Genomic DNA, 14,279 nt, shown 5'->3' on the forward strand with positions numbered 1-14,279 from the left:
GACGTCAATGAGCAATCACACCTTCTGGGGAAACACACACACACACACACACAAGTTGAATTTGAACTAAACATACAGTAAAGAAAAAGAAAAAGAAATCTAAAACAGAGAGCAAAACAAAACAATATCCAAAATAACCTTTCCTGGGGTTAATGAAATAACAGAACCGGGTGTGGCCATACACGCCTTTCATCCCATCACTCAGGAAGGAAGGAAACAGAGGCAATGCTGTGAATTGGAGGCAGGTCTGATCTAGATAGCGATTTCCAGGGCTATGTAGAGACTCCCCTGCCTGCCCCAACTAAGTCAATGAACAGGAGACATATAACTATAATTATTAACCTGGGATAAAACAAACAAACAAACAAGGGAAGGTGGTGCTGGGTGCCTGGTTTATGGTCTCTCTGTCTGTCTCTGTCTGTCTGTTTCTCCTCTCTCTCCTTCCTCTCTCTCTCTCTCTCTCTCTCTCTCTCTCTCTCTCTCTCTCTCTCTCTCTGTCTGTCTCTGTCTGTCCTCTCTCCTTCCTCTCTCTCTGTCTCTCTCCTTCTTCTCTCTCTGTCTCTCCTCCCTCTCTGTCTCTCCTCCCTCTCTCTCCTTCCTCTCTCTCTTTCCCCCTCTCTCCTCTCTCTCTTTCTGTCTCTCTCTCCTCTCTCTCTCTCTGTCTCTGTCTCTCTCTCCAGTCTGTTTCTTTCTCTCTGTCTCTCTTTCTCTTTCTCTCTGTCTCTCTCTTTCTCTCTCTGTCTCTTTCTCTCTTTGTCTCTGTCTCTCTCTCTGACCCCAGGGGTGTACCTGCCTGCCTTGCTGAACACTGTATTATGTAATAAACTCAGTAGTTTTAGAAGTCAGGAGCTGGAAATATGCAGATAAGATGGTGGGGTGCACTGGGCAGTGGGAAGCAGAGGCAGGCGAATTTCTGAGTTCGAGGCTAGCCTGGTCTACAGAGTGAGTTCCAGGACAGCCAAGGCTACACAGAGAAACCCGTCTCTAACGCCCCCTCCCCCAAAAAATAAAAGAAACCTGAGCGGCCGGCTGTGGTCCTGACAGTGACCAAAAGCAAGAGACTACACGACGGGGCGGAGTCCAAAAAGCCTACAGCACCCGGTATTCCCAAGCGGTCTCCCATCCAAGTACTAACCAGGCCCCGACCCTGCTTAGCTTCCAAGATCAGACAAGATCAGGCACGTTCAAGGTGGTATGGGTGTAGATGACGGCTGCCGCTCCGGAAAGCCCCAAGATCCTGCTGCCGCTGCCTGCGCTTACCCGCCGCCACTGTGAACGCTGCCCGCCTGCCCGCCTGCCTGCCTGCCCAACGCTGAGCCCACGTGAGCCCAGGGCCCCGCAGACACATGCACTGTACCGCACCGCACACCAAGAACCACACGCGCACGCAGGCACGCCCCTCGGCCCGGCCCAAGCCCCACATACACGCGCCAGCCCACACTGCCAGCCTACAACCTCCCCGAACCCCTTCAGCCCTCCTCTGGCCGCCCCGATGGAGCAAGGGCTCAGACAGTGAGTGCCAGCCTTGGCCCCACAGAGATCTCTCCTTCTCCTGCTCCTCCCCTCCCCTCCCCTTCCCTCCCTTCCCCTGCCCTAAGGTTCTTGGACCAGCGTCCTCACCCATCCACCCACCCGTGACTTCCTCTTGCCCTGGACGCACTATGAGAACTAGGAGGACGGTCCAGCTTCTGGAATCTGGAATCAGGGACGCTGGGCCCCACCTCGCTCACTGCACCGTCCGTCCCTCTGTCCCTCTGTCCATCCCCGTGCCCCGGACTGGGACCCTCAGCCTGGACACGCACGGGAATTCGACCGACTGTGGATGACTGGCATCCCATCCAACCCAGCATCCACACAGCCACACCCAGCGGCACAGGCTAGCCTGGGAGCCAGGCACTCTCCCTGCCCTCCCTTTGGAGCAAGCGGGCGCACACACAATACCCACACAGGGGCACAATGCGCCCGACACAAGCAAGGGCTCGCGGGCGCACCCGGGCGAGAAAGAGCGACGGCCCAGACACGCTACTGATGCACAGAAGTGGGAACTTGAGGACCGGTTACACGCATTCCTGCGCACACACGCACATTCAGACACGCACTCACAAGCATGATTGCACTGCGTGGGCCCACGCGAGCGCTTCCAGGCCCCAAAGCACACATGCCATCACATAAACACACACACATATATACACACAGCACTCCCACACTAGCGGGCTGGCACACCCACCCAATCCCCCAGGCACACACACTTGTGTGTACTGGCTGATAAGAGCAAGTATGCAGGAAGGGCCCTCATGCTACACACACACACACACACACACACAGGCACATTAGCAGAAGGCAGGATGGCAACACACACTCTCACACCCGTCACACAGTCTCTTGCGTGCTCTCACACCCACACATACCAGCACATGAACTCACGCACCAGGGTCTACCAATTCACACAACACTCACACATAAATGTGCTAATCCTCTCAAAATTCACCCATGCAACATTAGACAGAGACAGACAGACAGACAGACAGACAGACAGAGACACAAGACACAAGACACAAGCAGACACACTGTCCCAGGCCCCCACAGCTCCCTAGACCTCTTAAGGCAGGCTAAAGAGGTGGGTGGTGGCTGGGTTCCTCGGGGACTCCTCCCAAGGAGAGGGAGAGGGCGAGGGGTGGAGTAGCCTTTTCTGCCCCCCTTACTGGGCAAGGTGGGATCCCCGTGTGGTTTGGGTCAGGATGGGCTGGGTGGGTGTTAGAGTCCAATCTGGGCTTGGTCAAATGGAGACAGGGTTGTGTTGCTGTACATTAAGGTGACTGACTGTTGCTTACAATCCCCATGATTCTGCTGTGCTTGCCAGCTCTCTGTAATGGATCCCACAGGGATCCTGAGCCCAGACACCCAAGCCTGTGCTCCCTCAACCAGTGTATATTGTGTTCATCCCCCAGCATCCCTCGTTTGTCTGCCCTTGAAGGTTCCTGGGGCCCTGACAATAGATTGCCAGCTTTTTCCCATTCATGACTGCCTGCTGCTCAGAGATAGTCTTCCTTGACTGTCATCCTCTCCACAGGCCCGAGCAAGTTTGACAAGTTTTTGACTTCCTCTGTCCATGTGTTTAGTCGTCTGCCACAGTCTTTGAACAAATATGTTTTCCTCACATTTACATTTTGTGTAAGGTGTTTGTTATGACACCAGGTAAGTCTTCAGTTAGTAGAGTTACTTTTCATATGGGAACTATATCTAGGGCCACCTCTTCTGTTTACTCTTCTTGGGGGTGGTGTAAGACTTCTTCTTTTCCTAACATCTCCACAAAGTCTCAACACAAGGAGAAGGAGAGGTAGGCTCTTTTTAAATGTTGTAGTCAAAGTATGTCCACCTTGCAGCTGCTTACCAGCAAAGATCAGACTTGCTCGAAACATTCCTTCCTCATCCTGATTCTAGGCCTTTACATGTCTGTAATTTAGCTTTCCTTGATAGTAAGCAGTTTTGCCCTTAAGATTTGCTACATAGAGTGATCACAGAACCAAAGCCGAAAGAACCCAGTGTCTCTAAATCATGTTTATGTTTCTACCTCCCCTTACCCTGAGGTCACAGGGCAAGTAGGAAAGGATTGAGTCCTGGCAAAGCTCTCAGTTACCTCATCTCAAGCAGCTGGACTCTGGGGCAAGTGAGCAGATGGTAGTGGAGTTCCTCATGGCACTCGGACTTGTAAAGTGGTCCAAAGTGGGTCCATCTTTGTCTGACAGTGTATGCCCGTCTTGGCTAATTGTGGTGATTGCAAGAAGCCCAAACTTCTTTCCAGAGGTCAGGTATCCCAGTGGGAGGAGCCTGGGAAGCCTTTTGTGGGCAACTGTGCAGGGATTGCATGAGAACATCCTGGGGTTCCTGATGGAATCTTGACTTGCATGTCTGTGCAGCACAAATTCAGCCAGATACATCGTCTTCCCCACTCAGCAAACACCCCATGCTCGCTCTTTGTTCCCTTCGGAACAATCACAATCCTTCTTTCTGGATCCTGTATTTGGTTTTAGGTGTTTTGTTTGTTTGTTTCTATTGCTGTGATGAGATATTGGACAAAAGCAACTTTAAAAAAAGAGGGGTTAATTTTGGCTTAGAGTTGAGAGTACATTCCATTGTGATAAGGAAGACATGCTAGCAGGAGCTTGTGCCAGCTACTCGCACCAATTACCTGGGAAGCTTTAGCCTGGATATTTGAGTTTAAAAGCTTCCTATCTAGCCTTCTGCTCTGGTACTGGAGTTGCAGGGGACACTGAGGCCATTTATCAGGGGCCTGATGCTCCTGAGCCATCCTTGCAGTGAAGTTCCCTGAATTATACATGATTCAAGAATGCTGGGAGATTCAGAAGCTTAAATTTGAATTTTCTAAGGATTTAAAAGAAATAAGTTATTTGTATTAGTCATACTTTTTCTTTATTATGGCTTCTTCATAAAGCAGGACAAGGTGACTGTCATAATCAGCTCCTGTTTTTCTTTTTGATCTGCCCAGAGCCCTACCTCATGCACAGTGATGGTCTCACAGTTAGGGTGGGTTGTCTCGCTTCCATAAACCAAGTCTAGAAATTCCACCTCAGAATCAGGGCCCAAATCATAGTTCCTTTTTTTAAAAAACAACTTCCCTTTTCTTAAATCATGCTTAGCATTTTATAAAAAAGAAGTTATGTTGCATATAAAATTATGACTGCAATTGAAAGTGAAGCTGAGATCGCAGCCAATGATTTAGAAAGAATTCTGCAAGAGCTCAGAGGAGTTTCTGACAGAACTTTCTTAGCGGGTTCTGCTTTATCTGCTAGGTCAAAATGCCTTTCACCAAAATGGCGACTTCATGGTCATGAGCTTTCTAGGGGACTGCTCCCTTCTCTTTATACCTCTACAAGACTACAAGATGATAAAAGTTCTCACAGCAACCAGGCATGGCGAGGCATGTTTATAATCCCAGCACCTAGAGACTGAACCAAGGGGTTGTGAGTTCAAAGCCAGCCTAGGCATAGTGAGAGCTTGAAACAAAATAAAGCCTGTTCTCATCAAGTTTAAGTATTTCTAATATGTACGTATTTGTCTTTACTCTGCAACACTGTATTTCCTTATAACGTGGTATTCTTACATATTCTTTCGAGAGAAAACTCTCCTATGCGTTCTCTTTTGAGGCTACATGCTTAGACATACACGCAACACCAAATCTTTTCAAGTTACAACGTGTTATTTAGGAAATACAAGACAATTTCGCAAGATGCGGGATTTCCTTGAAACATGGTATTCTGACATATTTTGTCGATAGTACATTCTCCTGTGGGTTCTCTTTTGAGGCTACACGTTTATACATACATGCAACACCAAATCTCTTTGAGTTAGAACGTGTTGTTTATGAAAAACAAGATAATATTGCACGATGCGTTATTTATTCTCGTAAAGTTTAAGTATTTCTAATACGTACGTATTTGTCTTTACTCTGCAACAGTGTATTTCCTTATAACGTGGTATCCTTACATAGTCTTTCCAGAGAAAACTCTCCTGTGCGTTCTCTTTTGAGGCTACACGCTTAGACATACACGCAATACCAAAGTTTTTCGAGTTACAACGTGTTGTTTAGGAAAAACAAGATAATTTTGCACGATGCGTTATTTCTTCTCATAAAGTTTAAGTATTTCCAATATGTACGTATTTGTCTTTACTCTGCAACACTACAATTCCTTAAAACGTGGTATTCTTACATATTCTTTTGAGAGAAAACTCTCCTGTGCATTCTCTTTTGAGGCTGTACGCTTAGACAAAAACGGAACACCAAAGCTTTTTGAGTAACAACAACTTGTTTAGGAAAAACAAGATAATTTCGCACGATGCGGGATTTTCTCAAAACGTGTTATTCTGACATATTTTTTCGAGATAAAACTCTCCTGTGCATTCTCATTTGAGGCTACACGCTTAGACATACACGAAACACTAAAGCTTTTCGAGTTACAATGTTTTGTTTAGGAAAAACAAGATAATTTTGCACGATGCGTTATTTCTTCTCATAAAGTTTAAGTATTTCCAATAAGTACGTATTTGACTTTACTGTGCAACACTGTATTTCCTTTTAACGTGGTATTATTACATATTCTTTCGAGAGAAAACTCTCCTGTGCGTTCTCTTTTGAGGCTGCACGCTTAGAAAAAAACGAAACACCAAAGCTTTTCGAGTTACAACAAGTTGTTTAGGAAAAAAAAGATAATTTCCCACGATGCGGGATTTCCTTAAAACGTGGTATTCTGACATATTTTTTAGGGAGAAAACTCTCCTGTGCATTCTCTTTTGAGGCTAGACGCTTAGACATACACGAAACACCAAAGCTTTTCGAGTTACATCGTGTTATTTAGGAAAAACAAGATAATTTCGCACGATGCAGGATTTCCTTAAAACGTGGTATTCTGACATATTTTTTTCAAGAAAAAATTCTCCTGTGGGTTCTCTTTTGAGGCTACATGTTTAGACATACATGCATTGCCAAATCTTTTCGAGTTACAACGTGTTGTTTAGGAAATACAAGATAATTTTGTACGATGCGTTATTTTTTCTCATAAAGTTTAAGTATTTCTAATACGTACGTATTTGTCTTTGTTCAGAAACACTGTATTTCCTTATAACGTGATATCCTTACATATTCTTTCGAGAGAAAACTCTCCTGTGCGTTCTCTTTTGAGGCTACATGCTTAGACATACACACAACACCAAAGCTTTTCGAATTACATGTTGTTTAAAAAAAAAGATAATTTCGCACGATGTGGGATTTCCTTAAAACGTGGTATTCTGACATATTTTTTAGAGAGAAAACTCTCCTGTGCATTCTCTTTTGAGACTACATGCTTAGACATACACGCAACACCAAAGCTTTTCGAGTTACAACGTGTTGTTTAGGAAATACAAGATAATATCGCACGATGCAGGATTTCCTTAAAACGTGGTATTCTGACATATTTTGTCAAGAGAAAATTCTCCTGTGGGTAGTCTTTTGAGGCTACACATGTAGACATACAGGCAACACCAAATCTTTCGAGTTACAACGTGTTGTTTAGGAAATACAAGATAATTTTGTAAGATGCGTTATTTCTTCTTGTAAAGGTTAAGTATTTCTAATACGTATGTATTTGTCTTTCCTCTGCAAAACTGTATTTCCGTATAACGTGGTATTCGTACATATTCTTTCGAGAGAAAACTCTCCTGTGCGTTCTCTTCTGAGGCTACACGCTTAGACATACACGCAACAACAAAGCTTTTCGAGTTACAACGTGTTGTTTAGGAAAAACAAGATAATTTCGCACGATGCAGGATTTCTTTAAAACGTGGTATTCTGAAATATTTTTTCAAGAGAAAATTCTCCTGTGGGTTCTCTTTTGAGGCTACACAAGTAGACATACAGGCAACACCAAATCTTTCGAGTTACAACGTGTTGTTTAGGAAATACAAGATAATTTTGTAAGATGCGTTATTTCTTCTTGTAAAGTTTAAATATTTCTAATACGTACGTATTTGTCTTTCCTCTGCAACACTGTATTTCCTTATAACGTGGTATTCGTACATATTCTTTCGAGAGGAAACTCTCCTGTGCGTTCTCTTTTGAGGCTACACGCTTAGACATACACGCAACACCAAAGCTTTTCGAGTTACACCGTGTTGTTTAGGAAAAACAAGATAATTTTGCACAATCCATTATTTCTTCTCGTAAAGTTTAAGTATTTCCAATATGTTCGTATTTGTCTTTACTCTGCAACACTGTATTTCCTCCTAACGTGGTATTCTTACATATTCTTTCGAGAAAAAACTCTCCTGTGCGTTCTCTTTTGAGGCTGCACGCTCAGGCAAAAACGCAAGACCAAAGCTTTTCGAGTTACAACATGTTGTTTAGGAAAAACAAGATAATTTCGCACGATGCGGGACTTCCTTAAAACGTGGTATTCTGAAATATTTTTTCGAGAGGAAACTCTCATGGCATTCTCTTTTGAGGTTACACCCTTAGACATACACGCAACACCAAACCTTTTCGAGTTACAACGTGTTGTTTAGGAAAACAAGATAATTTCGCACGAGGCATGATTTCCTTAAAACGTGGTATTCTTACATACTTTTTCAAGGGAAAATTTACCTGTCTGTTCTCTTTTGAGGCGACACGTTTAGACATACACGCAATACCAAATCTTTTCGAGTTACAACGTGTTTTTTAGGAAAGACAAGATAATTTTGTAAGATGCGTTATTCTCGTAAAGTTTAAGTATTTCTAATACGTACGTATTTTTCTTTACACTGCAACACTGTATTTCCTTGTAACGTGGTATTCTTACATATTATTTCGAGAGAAAACTCTCCTGTGCATTCTCTTTTGAGGCTACACACTTAGACATACATGCAGCACCAAAGCTTTTCGAGTTACAACTTGTTGTTTAGGAAAAGCAAGATATTTCGCACGATGCTGTATTTCCTTAAAACGTGGTATTCTGACATATTTTTTGGAGAGAAAACTCTCCTATGCGTTCTCTTTTGAGGCTACAAGCTTAGACATCCACGCACCACCAAATCTTTTCGAGTTACAATGTGTTGTTTAGGAAAAACAAGATAATTTTGCACGATGCGTTATTTCTTCTCGTAAAGTTTAAGTATTTCCAATTCGTACGTATTTGTCTTTACTCTGCAACACTGTATTTCTTTATAAGGTGGTATTCTTACATATTCTTTTGAGAGATAACTCTCCTGTGCATTCTCTTTTGAGGCTGCATGCTTAGACATACATGCAACACCACAGCATTTCGACTTACAACGTGTTGTTTAGGAAAAACAGGATAATTTCGCACGGTTCAGGATTTCCTTAAAACGTGGTATTCTGACATATTGTTTCGAGAGAAAACTCCCCTGTGCGTTCTCTTTTGAGGCTACACGCTTAGACATACACACAACAACAAAGCTTTTCGAGTTACAACGTGTTGTTTAGGAAAAACAAGATAATTTCGCTCGATGCAGGATTTCCTTAAAACGTGGTATTCTGACATATTTTTTCAAGAGAAAATTCTCCTGTGGGTTCTCTATTGAAGCTACACATGTAGACATACAGGCAACACCAAATCTTTCAAGTTACAACGTGTTGTTTAGGAAATAGAGAAAACCACGTTTTAAGGAAATCCCGCATCGTGTGAAATTATCTTTTACTTCCTAAACAACAATTTGTAACTCGAAAAGATTTGGTGTTGCATGTATGACTAAGCATGTGGCCTCAAAAGAGAATGCACAGGAGAGTTTTCTCTCGAAAAAATATGTCAGAATACCACGTTTTAAGGAAATCCCGCATCGTGAGAAATTATCTTGTTTTTCCTAAACAACACGTTGACACTCAAAAGATTTGGTGTTGTGTGTTTGTCTAAGCGTGCAGCCTCAAAAGAGAACGCACAGGAGAGTTTTCTCTCCAAAAAATATGTCAGAATACCACGTTTTTAGGAAATCCCGAATCGTGCGAAATTATCTTGTTTTTCCTAAACAATAGGTTGTACCTCGAAAAGCTGTGGTGTTGCGTGTATGTCTAAGCGTACAACCTCAAACGATAATGCACAGGAGAGTTTTCCCTCGAAAGAATATGTATGAATACCACGTTATAAGGAAATACTGTGTTCCAGAGTAAAGACAAATACGCACGTATTGGAAATACTTAAACTTTTGGAGAAGAAATAACGCATCATGCAAAATTATCTTGTTTTTCCTGAACAACACATTGTAACTCGAAAAGATTTTGTGTTGCGTGTATGTCTAAGCATGTAGCCTCAAAAGAGAACGCACAGGAGAGTTTTCTCTCGAAAAAAATATGTCAGAATACCACGTTTTAAGGAAATCCCGCATCTTGTGGAATTATCTTCTTTTTCCTAAACAACACGTTGTATCTCGAAAAGCTTTGGTATTGCGTGTATGTCTAAGCGTGCAGCCTCAAAAGAGAACTCACAGGAGAGTTTTCTCTCGAAAGAATATGTAAGAATACCACGTTATAAGGAAATACAGTGTTGCAGAGTAAAGAGAAATAAGTACGTATGAGAAATATTTAAACTTTACAAGAAGAAATAACGCATCGTGCAAAATTATCTTGTTTTCCTAAACAACACGTCGTAACTCGAAAAGATTTGGTGTTGCGTGTATGACTATGCATCTAGCCTCAAAAGAGAACGCACAGGAGAGTTTTTTCTAGAAGGAATATGTCAGAATACCACGTTTTATGGAAACCCCGCATCTTGCAGAATTATCTTGTTTTTTCCTAAACAACACGTTTTAACTCGAAAAGCTTTGGTGTAGCGTGTATGTCTAAGTGTGTAGGCTCAGAAGAGAACGCACAGGAGAGTTTTCTCTCAAAAGAATATGTAAGAATAACACGTTACAGGGAAATACAGTGTTGCAGATAAAGACAAATCCGTACATATTAGAAATACTTAAACTTTACGAGAAGAAATAACGCATCCTACAAAATTATCTTGTATTTCCTAAACAATACGTTTTAACTCGAAAAGATTTGGTGTTGTGTGTATGTCTAAGCATGTAGCCTCAAAACAGAATGCACAGGAGAGTTTTCTCTCGAAAAAATATGACAGAATACCACGTTTTAAGGAAATCCCGCATCTTGCGAAATTAACTTGTTTTTCCTATACAACAGGTTGTAACTCAAAAAGCTTTGGTGTTGCGTGTATGTCTAAGCTTTTAGCCTCAGAAGACAACGCACAGGAGAGTTTTCTCTCAGAAGAATTTGTAAGAATACCACGTTACAAGGAAATACAGTGTTGCAGAGTAAAGACAAATACGTATGTATTAGAAATACTTAAACTTTACGAGAAGAAAAACACATGCTGCAAAATTATCTTGTATATCCTAAACAACTCGTTGTAACTCGAAAGGATTTGGTGGTTCCTGTATGTCTAAGCGTGTAGCCTCAAAAGAGAACCGACAGGAAAATTTTCTCTCGAAAAATATGTCAGAATACCACATTTTAAGGAAATCCCTCATCGTGCGAAATTATCTTGTTTTTCCTAAACAACACGTTGTAACTCGAAAAGCTTTGGTGTTGCATGTATGTCTAAGCGTGTAGACTCAAAAGAGAACTCCCAGGAGAGTTTTGTCTCGAAAGAATATGTAAGAATACCACGTTATAAGGAAATACAGTGTTGCAGAGTAAAGACAAATACGTACGTATTGGAAATACTTAAACTTTACGAGAAGAAATAACGCATCGTGAAAAATTATCTTGTTTTTCCTAAACAACACGTTGTAACTCGAAAAGATTTTGTGTTGCGTGTATGTCTAAGCTTGTAGCCTCAAAAGAGACCGCACAGGAGAGTTTTCTCTCAAAAAATATGTCAGAATACCACATTTTAAGGAAATCCCGCATCGTGTGAAATTATCTTGTTTTTCCTAAACAACACGTTGTAACACGAAAATCTTTGGTGTTGCGTGTATGTCTAAGCATGTAGCCTCAAAAGGGAATGCACAGGAGAGTTTTCTCTCGTAAGAATATGTAAGAATACCACGTTATAAGTAAATACAGTGTTGCAGAGTAAAGACAAATACTTACATATTAGAAATACTTAAACTTTACGAGAAGAAATAAAGCATCATACAAAATTATCTTGTATTTCCTAAGCAACACGTTGTAACTCAAAAAGATTTGGTGTTGCTTGTATATCTAAATGTTTAGCCTCAAAAGAGAACGCAAAGGAGAGTTTTCTCTCAAAAAATATGTAAGAATACCACGTTATTAGGAAATACAGTGTTGCTGAGTAAAGACAAATACATACGTATTGGAAGTACTTAAACTTTACTAAAAGAAATAACGCATCCTGCAAAATTATCTTGTATATCCTAAACAACACGTTGTAACTCGAAAAGATTTGGTGGTGCGTGTATGTCTAAGCGTGTAGCCTCAGAAGAGAACGTACAGGAGAGTTTTCTCTCGAAAGAATATGTAAGAATACCACGTTACAAGGAAATACAGTGTTGCAGAGTAAAGAAAAATACCTATGTCTTAGAAATACTTAAACTTTAAGAGAAGAAGTAACGCATCGTACAAAATTATCTTGTATTTCTTAAACAACACGTTGTAAATCAAAAAGATTTGGTGTTGCGTGTATGTCTAAGCATGTAGCCTCAAAAGAGAACACACAGGAGAGTTTTCTCTCGAAAAAAGTATGTCAGAATACCACGTTTTAAGGAAATCCCGCATCTTGGGGAATTGTCTTCTTTTTCCTAAACAAAACGTTGTACTTCGAAAAGTTTTGGTGTTGCGTGTATGTCTAAGCGTGCAGCCTCAAAAGAGAACTCACAGGAGAGTTTTCTCTCAAAAGAATATGTAAGAATACCACGTTATAAGGAAATACAGTGTTGCAGAGTAAAGACAAATAAGTACGTATTAGAAATACTTAAACTTTACAAGAAGAAATAACGCATCGTGCAAAATTATCTTGTTTTTCCTAAACAACACGTGGTAACTCGAAAAGATTTGGTGTTGCGTGTATGACTAAGCGTCTAGCCTCAAAAGAAAATGCACAGGAGAGTTTTCTCTCAAAGGAATATGTCAGAATACCACGTTTTAAGGAAATCCCGCATCTTGCAGAATTATCTTGTTTTTTCCTAAACAACATGTTTTAACTCGAAAAGCTTTGGTGTAGCGTGTATGTCTAAGCGTGTAGGCTCAGAAGAGAATGCACAGGAGAGCTTTCTCTCAAAAGAATATGTAAGAATAACATGTTACAGGGAAATACAGTGTTGCAGATAAAGACAAATACCTACGTATAGGAAATACTTAAACTTTACGAGAAGAAATAACGCATCCTACAAAATTATCTTGTATTTCCTAAACAATACGTTTTAACTCGAAAAGATTTGGTGTTACGTGTATGTCTAAGCTGGTAGCCTCAAAAGAGAATGTACAGGAGAGTTTTCTCTCGAAAAAACATGTCAGAATACCCCGTTTTTAAGAAATAGTGCATTGTGCGAAATTATCTTGTTTTTCCTAAACAACACGTTGTAACTCGAAAAGCTTTGGTGCTGAGTGTATGTATAAGGGTGCAGCCTCAAAAGAGAACGCACAGGAGTGTTTTCTCTCGAAAGAATATGTAAGAATACCATGTTATAAGCAAATACAGTGTTGCAGAGTAAAGACAAATACGTACGTATTAGAAATACTTAAACTTTACGAGAAGAAATAACGCATCGTACAAAATTATCTTGTATTTCCTAAACAACACGTTGTAACTCGAAAGGATTTGGTGTGGCGTGTATGTCTAAGCGTGTAGCCTCAAAAGAGAACACACAGGAGAGTTTTCTCTTGAAAAAATATGACAGAATACCACATTTTTAGGAATTCCCGCATCGTGCGAAATTATCCTGTTTTTCCTAAACAACAAGTTGTACCTCGAAAAGCTTTGGTGTTGCGTGTATGTCTTAGCTAGCAGCTTCAAAAGAGAACGCACGGGAGAGTTTTCACTCGAAAGAATATGTAAGAATACCACATTATAAGGAAATCCAGTGTTGCAGACTAAAAACGAATACGTACGTATTAGAAATACTTAAACTTTACGAGAAGAAATAACGCATCGTACAAAATTATCTTGTATTTCCTATACAACATGTTATAACTCGAAAAGCTTTGGTGTTGCGTGTATGTCTAAGGGTGCAGCCTCAAAAGAGAACGCACAGGAGAGTTTTCTCTCGAGAAAATATGTCAGAATACCACGTTTTAAGGAAATCGCGCATCGTGCGAAATTATCTGGTTTTTCCTAAACAACACGTTGTAACTCAAAAAACTTTGCTGTTGCGTGTATGTCTAAGCATGTAGCCTCAAATAGAATGCACAGGAGAGTTTTCACTCGAAAGAATATGTAAGAATACCACGTTATAAGGAAATCTAGTGTTGCAGAGTAAATACAAATACGTATGTATTAGAAATACTTAAACTTTACGAGAAGAAATAACGTATCGTACAAAATTATCTTGTATTTCCTATACAACATGTTATAACTCGAAAAGCTTTGGTGTTGCGTGTATGTCTAAGGGTGCAGCCTCAAAAGAGAACGCACAGGAGAGTTTTCTCTCGAGAAAATATGTCAGAATACCACGTTTTAAGGAAATCGCGCATCGTGCGAAATTATCTGGTTTTTCCTAAACAACACGTTGTAACTCAAAAAACTTTGCTGTTGCGTGTATGTCTAAGCATGTAGCCTCAAATAGAATGCACAGGAGAGTTTTCACTCGAAAGAATATGTAAGAAT

At 41.0% G+C, this 14,279-nt stretch overlaps 1 pseudogene; it reads right to left on the minus strand.

Annotated features, from left to right (window-relative positions):
• Window positions 1-1,086: 1,086 nt before the first annotated feature.
• LOC127696872 (uncharacterized) lies at window positions 1,087-1,206 on the minus strand (annotated as a pseudogene).
• Window positions 1,207-14,279: the final 13,073 nt, after the last annotated feature.

The sequence above is a fragment of the Apodemus sylvaticus genome, chromosome 11, assembly GCF_947179515.1.
Source record: "Apodemus sylvaticus chromosome 11, mApoSyl1.1, whole genome shotgun sequence".
Lineage (NCBI taxonomy): Eukaryota > Metazoa > Chordata > Mammalia > Rodentia > Muridae > Apodemus > Apodemus sylvaticus.